This window comes from Salvelinus fontinalis, chromosome 6, assembly GCF_029448725.1.
Source record: "Salvelinus fontinalis isolate EN_2023a chromosome 6, ASM2944872v1, whole genome shotgun sequence".
Classification (NCBI taxonomy): domain Eukaryota; kingdom Metazoa; phylum Chordata; class Actinopteri; order Salmoniformes; family Salmonidae; genus Salvelinus; species Salvelinus fontinalis.
The window spans coordinates 15,773,625-15,784,543 of NC_074670.1; the positions used below are offsets into that span (position 1 = coordinate 15,773,625).

The 10,919-nt window shown below is 39.1% G+C and overlaps 1 long non-coding RNA gene across 1 annotated transcript; it reads left to right on the top strand.

Annotated features, from left to right (window-relative positions):
• The first annotated feature begins 623 nt into the window (after positions 1-623).
• On the top strand, positions 624-2,142 carry LOC129856666 (uncharacterized). Its single transcript, XR_008759793.1, has 4 exons — positions 624-699; positions 980-1,018; positions 1,119-1,180; positions 2,124-2,142. It is a non-coding gene; the product is annotated as an uncharacterized LOC129856666 (long non-coding RNA).
• Positions 2,143-10,919: the final 8,777 nt, after the last annotated feature.

Here is a 10,919-nt window from a genome sequence, read left to right on the forward strand (position 1 = left end):
TAGGATCACTGAGGTCTGACAATAACATATCCTTGTAGAATGTAAACATTCTACATTCTCCTCGCTCCTTCAGTGACATGAACAAAGATTTCATATTTTCAATTTTAGAAGTCAGAACAGAACAGTACGATGATTCTAATTCTCTGGAACTCTGTCCTCTATATGTTGTTTGCGATGATGTCACTTCTCTGAAACTGGTTCTATTTTTTGGGACATGATGTCAATTCTCTGGAACTGTATTGGAATCATTTTCACTTCTTAGGGATAGCCCCCTTTTTTCAATTTTTGCCTAAAATGACATACCCAAATCTAACTGCCTGTAGCTCAGGCCCTGAAGGAAGGATATGCATATTCTGGGTACCATTTGAAAGGAAAGTACTTTGTGTGTGGCTCAACTCATTTCTTCCATTGTTTGTTATGCTGAATTCCATGTGTAGTGTAGTATAGTGGTTTTGATGCATATCAGCTTTTTGATAGAGTTTGCCTCACCAACATTATCATGTTCAAATCGCCACTGGGAACAGTGTCTGTTGCATTTACAATATTTTCTTAAATATTGATTTTACTATATGAAATGAGAACGTCCCTCCTCAGCTTATGTATATAAATCAAGCAGGTTTGGTACCTTCTACCATACTCTGGGAGAGAGAGGCCATAACCATCAAGATAAGACCACACAAGAAGGCTCACTGCAGACAGGTATGATTGACTTGATTGTTTCTAAGGTTGTGTTGCGCTGTCCGCCAGAAAAGTTGAAAAGACGTATCGGTCAACCAACTGAAAATGTAGAACAGCATTTCTAGCTAATCATTTCTCCCCACCGCTGTCAGACATGCATGAGTTTTGATTTGAAGGCACCCTAATATGAAATCTCTCTTGATGGATTGTGCAAGATATTTGGTGAAGACTTGACTGTTAATAGTTAAAAAGCTAATAGTTAATTTAAAACCCTTTTAATCCATGCAATGTTGTACCACAGGTGTCCAGGGTGACCAACATCTAAGTTCATCACAAACAGGTAAAATGTAATTGCCTGAGCATTACAGTGCTAGAGCATTAAAGAATAGCTCTGCATCTGAAGATTGTTGTCTTTGATTAATCCTGTATTGTATCTGTAGATATTTGAGAGGACAGAAATCTAACCAGTCACATCAAAGGCCATTGAAACCAGTTGTCAGAGGTAAATGCCTTCTCTCTCTCGAGTAAAATATTGCCACATCTTTGTAACCAAAATATGATTTCAAGTAGAGGTCGACCGATTAATTGGAATGGCCGATTAATTAGAGGCGATTTCAAGTTTTCATAACAATCGGTAATCGGTATTTTTGGACACCGATTTGACGATTTATTTTATTTATTTATGTATTTAATTTATATTTTTACACCTTTATTTTACTAGGCAAGTCAGTTAAGATATAGTAATATACTGTAGAGCAGTAGTAATATACTAATAACAGTCTGATTTAACTCTCCTGTTTCTCCATTTAGTGAAAGATATAGTAATATACTGTATAGTAATAGTAATATACTAGTAATAGTCTGATTTACTTCTCCTGTTTCTCCATTTAGTGAAAGGTATATTATTGTAATGAAACATGCAGGGAGCAGGTCTCGAACCCTCAACCTTCGAGCGCGAAGTCTAGAGCGCTGTCGACTGTGCTGCAAAAGCATGCTCCAGCGGCAGTGTCGATATCTGTGCTTATAAACCCTGGGTCGTTACACTGCTCCCTCTTTTCAAAGAGCGCGTCCTCGCGCTAGCTTGCGGATCTATGTCTTATAGGAACGCTCTCACTGGCCAAGCACACGCACTGTGTGGATGCAAGGTCCGATCACTTCTGACACCAATGTAATGAAACAGACAGGGAGCAGGTCTCGAACCCTGGACCTTCTCGCCGGAAGTCCAGCGCGCTATCGACTGTGCCGCAAAAGCATGCTCGAGCGGCAGAGTCGATATCTGCGCTTATAAACCCAAGGTCGTTACATCATTATACTGTACAGTAATATACTAGTAACAGTCTTACCCCTCCTGTTGTTTCATTTAGTGAAAGATATAGTAATATACTGTATAGTAATAGTAATATACTAGTAATTGTCTGACTCATCCCTCCTGTTTCTCCATTTAGTTGATGCCATGGGGTTCCATCAACACCTGTTCCTGGTGTTGATGTGTTTCACAGTGACGGTACACGGTCAACCGCCCGACATTAGGATTCGTTATGAACAATTCCTCCAACAGCACGTCAAGGGGGATATGACAATGCAAAATTGTCAGGGTCTGATGGGCTACTTGAGATTGACCGAGCCTGATGGCAGAACCTGCAAAGAGATAAACACCTTCATTAAAGCCGGTTCAAATGAGTTGAGGGCCATTTGTACTGGTGGTGGCACACCTAGGGGCGGAAATCTGGTTGAAAGCTCCAATAGCTTCCCTGTAATCATATGTAGCCGCATAGGTGGGGATCGTCATCCCCACTGTAGATACAGGGGTTCTCCCCCGTCCATCAGGAATCTTGTCATTGCTTGTGAACAGGGATGGCCAGTGCACTATGATGGCGATATTGTTGTTGGCTAATTAAGATGATTGATATGAAGTGGCTCTTTAAAATAAAATGATTCACTTGCCACCTGAATAACTGTCTCCTGTATTGTTTTTCAACATTAAGTAGTTAGATGACAAGCATACATTACTTGGGATTTGACCAATCGTACTATTTTAATTAGTTGATTAGTGTCCATTGATCTCAGAAGAAATGACAAAATATTTATCTAACCTCTAATCATACCCTCACTGTGCTCAAAGTAACTATACGATTCCGAATAGATGCAAGAACACAGAGTGAGGGTTTGAATTAATTTCAGTCCATATCAGTCTTTGAAGGGGGCCAACATGATTGTTTTGATGTCTGTCAAGGCTTCAGTTATAGGTCCCTCTTGAGATTAGATTCAGTTCATTCTATAACCACGTGATGGCAGTGAAGTTCTGCTAGTGAGGAATAAGTCATTGACTGGACTTCAGCCAAACTGTGTTGCAATTCAAGATTGAATTTACAGTATGTAAGATCATGTGTAGCTATTTAATTGCTTGAAAATATACATTGGAAAACAGAAAACGAACAACTAAACTGTGGATCTTCTACTGTACAAAACATTGATTTCACTGGTTCTTGAGTTATAATGAACTTAAATCAAAACGCTTATTTCTCCTAAATCTGTCATACTAAACAAGGGTTTGTTTGATATGACAAGTCCACAAGCTTACCACGAGCTTACACTGTATGCAAAATGGTTCCAGTTTCTACTGAAAACCAAAGCTTTTGAGAAGTTTGACTTGGTGACAACAAAACACCAGAAAATGTCCAAAAAGAGTAGAACCAGCTCACCTGCTTTTACACTTTAATTTGACTATTGGATGTGCAATATTTAAAAAGGAATAGTGCAAAATGTAAAAAGGAATAATTCCACCATCTTAAAAGACAGTTCAGATCACGTAACAGGGTTGATCTTAAAATGAGAGACAAGCTTTTTTCCCCCATTAAAATTAATCACCAATAACATGAAATAAATAATACTCTTCAGAAATTACCCCTGGACATTTTAACTATTTTGTTATGTTATAGCCTTATTCGAAAAAGGATATATAAAAAAATCCTCATCAATCGACACACAATACCCCATAATGACAAAGCAAAAACAGTTATTGACATTTTTCCAAAAACAAAAAAACAACAGATGTACCTTATTTACATAAGTATTCAGACCCTTTGCTATTAGACTAGAAATTGAGCTCAGGTGCGTCCTGTTTCCATTGATCATCCTTCAGATGTTTCTCCAACGTGATTGGAGTCTACCGGTGGTAAATTCAATTGATTGGACATGATTTGGAAAGGCCCACATGTGTCTATATAAGGTTCCACAGTTGACAGTGCATGTCAGAGCAAAAACAGAGCCATGTGGTCAAAGGAATTGTCCATAGAGCTCCGAGACATGATTGTGTCGAGGCACAGATCTGGGGAAGGGTACCAAAAAATGTCTGCAGAATTGAAGGTCCCCAAGAACACAGTGGCCTCCATCATTCTTAAATGGAAGAAGTTTGGAACCACCAAGACCAAGAGCAATCTGGGGAGAAGGGCTTTGATCAGGGAGGTGACCAAGAACCCGATGGTCACTCTGACAGAGCTCTAGAGTTACTCTGTGGAGATGGGAGAACCTTCCCGAAAGACATCCATCTCTGCAGAACTCCACCAATCAGGCCATTATGGTAGAGTGGCCAGATGGAAGCCACTCCTCAGTAAAAGGCACATGACAGCCAGCTTGGAGTTTTACAAAAGGCACCTAAAGGACTCTCAGACCATGAGAAACAAGATTCTCTGGCCTGATGAAACCAAGATTGAACTCTTTGGCCTGAATGCCAAGCGTCCCTACAGTGAAGCATGGTGGTGGTAGAAGCATGCTGTGGGGATGTTTTTCAGCGACAGGGACTAGGAGAGTAGTCAGGATCAACGGAAAGATGAACGGAGCAAAGTAAAGCGAGATCCTTGATGAATGCCTGCTCCAGAGCACTCAGGATCTCAGACTGGGTGAAGGTTCACCTTCCAACAGGACAACGACCCTAAGCACACAGCCAAGACAACGCAGGAGTGGCTTCGGGACAAGTCTCTGAATGTCCTTGAGTGGCACAGCCAGAGCCCGGACCTGAACCTGATCGAACATCTCTGGAGAGACCTGAAAATAACTGTGCAGCGACACTCCCCATCTAACCGGACAGAGCTTGAGATGATCTGCAGAGAATGGGAGAAACTCCCCAAACACAGGTGTGCCAAGTTTGATGCGTCATACCCAAGAAGACTCGAAGCTGTAATCGCTGCCAAAGGTGATTCAACAAAGTACTGAGTAAAGGGTCTGAATACTTATGCAAATGGTATATTTCCGTTTGGTGTATTTTTTTGTTTTTGCTTTGTGATTATGGGGTATTGTTTTTAGATTGATGAGGTAACAAAAAACATTTAATACATTTTGGTATAAGGCTGTAACGTAACAAAATTTGCTAAAAGTCAAGCGGTCTGAATACTTTCCGAATGCACTGTAAATAAGGCTTTACAATGATGGTGAAAACTTTGGGGTTAAGAACACATTCTTATTTTCAATGACGGCCTAGGAACGGTGGGTTAACTGCCTTGTTCAGGGGCAGAACTACAGATTTGTACCTTGTCAGTTCGGGGATTTGTTTTTGCAACCTTCCGGTTACTAGTCCAACACTAACCACCTGCATTACATTGAACTCCACGAGGAGCCTGCGTCGCAGACTGTTACGCGAAGGCAGCAAGAAGCCAAGGTAAGTTGCTAGCTAGCATTAAACTTATCTTATAAAAAACAATCTTAACATAATCACTAGTTAATTACACATGGTTGATGATTTTACTAGTTTGTCTAGCATGTCCTGCGTTGCATATAATCGATGCGGTGCCTCTTAATTTCTCATTGAATCACAGCCAACTTCGACAAAGGGTGATGATTTAACAAGCGCATTCGCAAAAAAAGCACTGTCGTTGCACCAATGTACCTAACCATAAACATCAACGCCTTTCTTTAAAATCAATACACAAGTATATATTTTTAAAAACTTGCATATTTAGTTAATATTGCCTGCTAACAGGAATTTCTAATAACTAGGGAAATGTTCACTTCTCTTGCATTCCGTGAAAGCAGTCAGGGTATATGCAGTAGTTTGGGCCTCCTGGCTCATTGTGAACTGTGTGAAGTCCATTTATTCCTAACAAAGGCCGTAATTAATTTGCCAGAATTGTACATAATTATGACATAACATTGAAGGTTGTACAATGTAACAGCAATATTTAGACTTAGGGATCCATCTGTTAGATAAAATACGAAACGGTTCCGTATTTCACTGGAAGAATAAACTTTTATTTTCGAAATTATAGTTTCCGGATTTGACCATATTAATGACCTAAGGCTCGTATTTCTGTGTTTAATTATGTTATAATTAAATCTATGATTTAATATTTGATCGAGCAGTCTGACTGAGCAGCAGCAGGCTCGTACGCATTCATTCAAACAGCACTTTCGTGCATTTTGCCAGCAGCTCTTCAAGCATTGAGCTGTTTATGACTTCAAGCCTATCAACTCCCGAGATTAGGCTGGTGTAACCGATGTGAAATGGCTAGCTAGTTAGATATTTCAAACGTCACTCGCTCTGAGACTTGGAGTAGTTGTTCCCCTTGCCCTGCAAGGGCAGCGGCTTTTGTGGAGCGATGGTTAACGATGCTTCGAGGGTGGCTGTTGTCGATGTGTTCCTGGTTCGAGCCCAGGTAGGGGCGAGGAGAGGGACGGAAGCTATACTGTTACACTGGCAATACTAAAGTGCCTATACGAACATCCAATAGTCAAACGTATATGAAATACAAATGGTATAGAAAGAAATAGTCTTATAATTCCTATAATAACATCAACCTAAAATTTCTTACCTGGGAATATTGAAGACTCATGATAAAAGGAACCACCAACGTTCATATGTTCTCATGTTCTGAGCAAGGAACTTAAACGTTAGCTTTCTTACATGACACATATCACACTTTTACCTTCTCCAACACTTTGTTTTTGCATTATTTAAACCAAATTGAACCTGTTTCATTATTTATTTGAGGCTAAATTGATTTGATTGATGTATTATATTAAGTTAAAATAAAAGTGTTCATTCAGTATTGTTGTAATTGTCATTATTACAAATAAATAAATACATTAAAAAAAAGATTCGTCCGATTAAATCGGTATCCGCTTTTTTTGGTCCTCCAATAATCAGTATCGGAGTTGAAAAATCATAATCGGTCGATCTCTAATTTCAATTAAATCATGTAGATCATGTTTGTGTAATTTACAGTATATATAATTTGGATTATGATGGCTCTACTTACTCTGTCTTAGTATGAAACTGTTAACGCGGTGCATTACTGTAATTCACATTTTGTCTTGTTTCCGGTATAAATAAATTGTTTCAGACAAAGCAGTTTTAGTTCTGCCCTTACAGAAAAGTTTTTCACAGTTAAGAAAATATACAGAACCTCAATTTGAGGATTACTATGGAATGTTGCTGGTATGCATACTGCATTTTCTGGAAGATGGAAAACATAGTATTAAACTGTATGCATTCATCTACCACCCTGTCTGACTGATCTCTCTTGTTTCTCCATTTAGTGAAGATGGTAGTAATATACATCTACCACCCTGTCTGACTCGTCTCTCCTGTTTCTCCGTTAAGACCTAGTCATGACGTTCCAGAAGGATTTCCTGTTCCTGGTGTTGCTGTGTGCTACAGTGATGGCCGATGTCAACCAACAATATGTTCACTTCCAAAAACAACACGTCAATGGGGAAATGAAAATCAATAAGTGTGAGAGTCAGATGACATCTTTGAAGTTGAACGGGCCTGATGGAAAATGCAAAGTGAAGAACACCTTTATCTTGGCCAATCCAGATCAGGTCAAAGCCATCTGCACTAAAGGTGGCACACAGAAGGAAAACAATCTGTTTCAAAGCAACAATCCCTTCCCTATAGTCATATGTACACGTACAACTGGGGATTCCCATCCCAATTGCTAATACAAGGGATCTTTGGCCACTAAGAATGTTATCATTGCTTGTGAAAGTAATTTTCCAGTGCACTATGATCGTGATGTTGATATTGGCACTACGGATGGAAAGTGAATACATATGAAAGGTGTGTCCGCTAAATGTAAGCACAACTGGAGACATGTTATTGACAAGGCAGCGATACTGTAGCTAGCAGATGAGTGTAGGAGTGTTAGCTCACAACTAGATCTCTGCTAACAATTGCAACGCTGTTTCCAAAACGGCTCCTGTAATGTCTACATTCCAAGCGTAACTCAACTAAACTGCTTTGTGAAATAAAATAACAAAGTTGTCACTCAAATTGTTTTGTCCTGTTTTGTTTTCAGTATGGGGATTTTCATCCAATCGTACTGTTTCGATAAGTTTACATGAGCTGCAACCATGGATATCTCTAGAAAAATATGCTGGGAAAGACCTTCTTATTTCCTGGATCAAGTCCCATACTGTTTCAGAATGGGCTTCAAGATATCAAATTCATGAAAACATGTTAATTTAAGATTTTATATTGATATTTGTGGATTAAATTATAAGCATTTTATTACCAAATGTCTCGGACTGACACTTTGCCATCTAATAGAAGCCTAACCTCAAAGTGCTTAAAGGTCCAATGCAGCAGTTTTTATCTCAATATGAAATAATTTCTGGTTAACAAGTATCTTACTCTGATTGTTATCAATTAAAATAGTCAGAAATCAACAAAAATAGCTTCTTAGCAAAGGGCAATTTCAAGCAAGAATTTTGCTCCATCCCACCGAAACAAGCAGACATTTCAGGCAGACATTTCAGGCAACCTTTTCATTAAAAGGGAATTATCATAATTCTTAACAATTTCACAGTATTATTCCAACCTCATACAGTGGAAATATATACTACTGTATATAAAAAACAGGAAAATCACATTTGACTGCACTGGGACTATAACCTGTCTAGGATGAGCGTGCCGCTAGCGGCACACCCCCCCCACCCCCACTGAAAAGGCAGAGCCGCGAAATTCAAAAAAAATATTTTTTTTAAATATTTAACTTTCACACATTAAAGTCCAATACAGCTAATAAAAGACACAGATCTTGTGAATCCAGTCAACATGTCCGATTTTTAAAATGTTTTACAGGGAAGACACAATATGTAAAGATGTACATCTATTACCTAAAAACACATTAGCATAATCCACCATCTTTTATTTGTCCACCAACACCAGTAGCTATCACCAATTCGGCTAAACTAAGATATTTATAGCCCCTAACCAAGAAAAAAACTCATCAGATGACAGTCTGATAACATATTTATGGTATGGGATAGGTTTTGTTAGAAAAAAGTGCATATTTCAGGTAGATGGCATAGGTTACAATTGCACCCACCGTCACAAATGGACTAGAATAATTACAATGAGCAACGTGTTTACCTAACTACTAATCATCAAACATTTCGTAAAAATACACAGCATACACGAATCGAAAGACACAGATCCTGTGAATACAGACAATATTTCAGATTTTCTAAGTGTCTTACAGCGAAAACACAATAAATCGTTATATTAGCATAGCACATAGCACATAGCAGCCCAGCATTGATTCTAGCCAAAGTGAGCGATAAAAGTCAACATCGCCAAAAGATATTAATTTTTTCACTAACCTTCTCAGAATTCTTCCGATGACACTCCTGTAACATCATATTACACAATCCATATAGAGTTTGATCGAAAATGTTTATATTTAGCCACCAAAATCATGGTTAGACAATGTGAAATGTAGCTCAGCTGGTCAGAAAATGTCCTTGCGCCACTTAGATAGTGATCTACTCTTATACATAAATACTCATAAACGTGACTAAAGAATATAGGGTGGTCAGGGATTGATAGACAATTTAATTCTTAATACAATTGCGGAATTACATTTTTTAAATTATCCTTACTTTTCAATAAAGTTTGCGCCAAGCGAAGCTACGTCAAAAAAGATGGCGTCCTAAGCCACTAACATTTTTCGACAGAAACACGATTTATCATAATAAAAATGTCCTACTTTGAGCTGTTCTTCCATCAGTATCTTGGGCAAAGGATCCTTTTTCGGGATGAACTGAAAAGCGTGCCCAGTTATTCACATCGTTTCAAAAATAAATGTCCCAAAATCGCACTAAACGGATATAAATTGCTATAAAACGCTTTAAATTAACTACCTAATGATGTTTTTAACTCCTATAACGAGTAAAAAGATGACCGGAGAAATATAACAGGCTAAACTAACGCTTGGAACAGGAGCGGGTCGGTGTCCTCCACGCGCGTTACGCACCAAGAAAAGACTTGCTAGCTACAGGGTTTTTTAATTTATAGGGCCTGTGAACGCGCAATCGACCCCATTGAAATCGTCATCACGTAAAGGCATCCAGGGGAAGACGTAAGCAGTGTCCGTATAGTCATAGCAATAACAGTGCCCTTTTAACTGACTCCAGAACAGTGGCCAACATTTCTGAAATCTGACTCCATGTCAGGGAAATTGCTGTAGAATGGGCTCTGTTCCACTTAGAGACAAAATTTCAACTCCTATAGAAACTATAGACTGTTTTCTATCCAATAATAATAATAATATGCATATTGTACGATCAAGGATTTTGTGGGAAGCCGTTTCAAAAATTACCCAATTAGCATAAATAGTCACAACAGCGCCCCCATCCTCAACAGGATAAAGTAAATGTAAGGATTTGAACACACGGGATAGCACTTTATCCAAAAACTGTTAGGACAGTGTGGATTTAGCAGATGCTTCTATCCAAAGTGACTTACAGTAATGCTTGCACACATTATGCGCACAGTTTGTCCTGGGAATTGAGCCCACTATCCTGGTGTGCAAGCACCATACTCTACTAACTGAGCTGCCATGAATATGTCAGGCCGCTATCAGAACTCTCTCATCCCATATTTGTGTGCGGCGGCGCCGTTGGTGGTGAAGATGGTGGTTCCGTTGCTGTCCTGTTTGTTGTTGACCAGGGAGATGGCTTCATCCAGAGTGTCAGCCTCCAGAACCACCAGCACCGGCCCAAAGATCACCTCTGTGTAGCACTTCATCGCTGGCTGGGGAGGAGAGAAGAAGCCTGAGATTCAGTCTCCTAATCCAAGATGGCGTAGCAGTCAGACGTCTTTGTCTTGTCTTGTCTTGTCTTGTCCCATGTAAATATATTTTTATATATTTTTCTTCGCATTCTTTTAAAAATATTTTTCCTAAACCTCAACTTCAAAATACTCTCATGAAACCCCCCTCACCCAATGTGGTGTGAATCTGTTT